Here is a 622-nt window from a genome sequence, read left to right as displayed (position 1 = left end):
GAGCAAGGCTGCAGGCTCTGGATGCGTCTACCTCTCTCTTTCTGTGTACATATTTCCACCAAGACTCCCTGACTTGGAGGGGAAGCAGGCCTTTTAAATTCAAGGCCCATCACCTCTCTCGGGGTGCTACTACCCCAACACTAGGTCCTTAGCTCATGACACCTGCTCTTCCCAAATCTCTGAACGTATAAAGCAAGCGCTCCCTCTGTTCCACCATACTCTATCAGGTAGCCCTGGGGTGTAGGAAGACAGATGAATGAGGGAGGAAACTATGGAACTCTGCTTTCTCCTGCTATTCACCTTTCAGCCAACACCCTGCCCCTGTCTGAGGACTCTCAGGGGGGCCAGCCTGGCAAATTTCTGGGTTCCTCCACAGCTCGGTTGAAATAACGATGCTCTGGGGGAGCCTGTCATCTCCTCTCCCCCAGCTCTGGTCACCCCACAAGAAGCCTGGCCAGCGTTTTTCCAACCATCTTCCTGAGTGTGTGAGTCCCAAGGTCAACTGTGTGTCCCCCAGAGCCCCAGCTTGAGCTTGAGCAAAAACTCCTCAGTTTAGGAACCTACTGTGCAAGGCAGACCCTCCTTGGCCCATACCCAGGGGTCCGGAGGTGAACACTGAGTC

The sequence above is a fragment of the Mastomys coucha genome, unplaced genomic scaffold, assembly GCF_008632895.1.
Source record: "Mastomys coucha isolate ucsf_1 unplaced genomic scaffold, UCSF_Mcou_1 pScaffold15, whole genome shotgun sequence".
NCBI classification, from domain to species: domain Eukaryota; kingdom Metazoa; phylum Chordata; class Mammalia; order Rodentia; family Muridae; genus Mastomys; species Mastomys coucha.
This window is presented reverse-complemented; position numbering follows the sequence as displayed.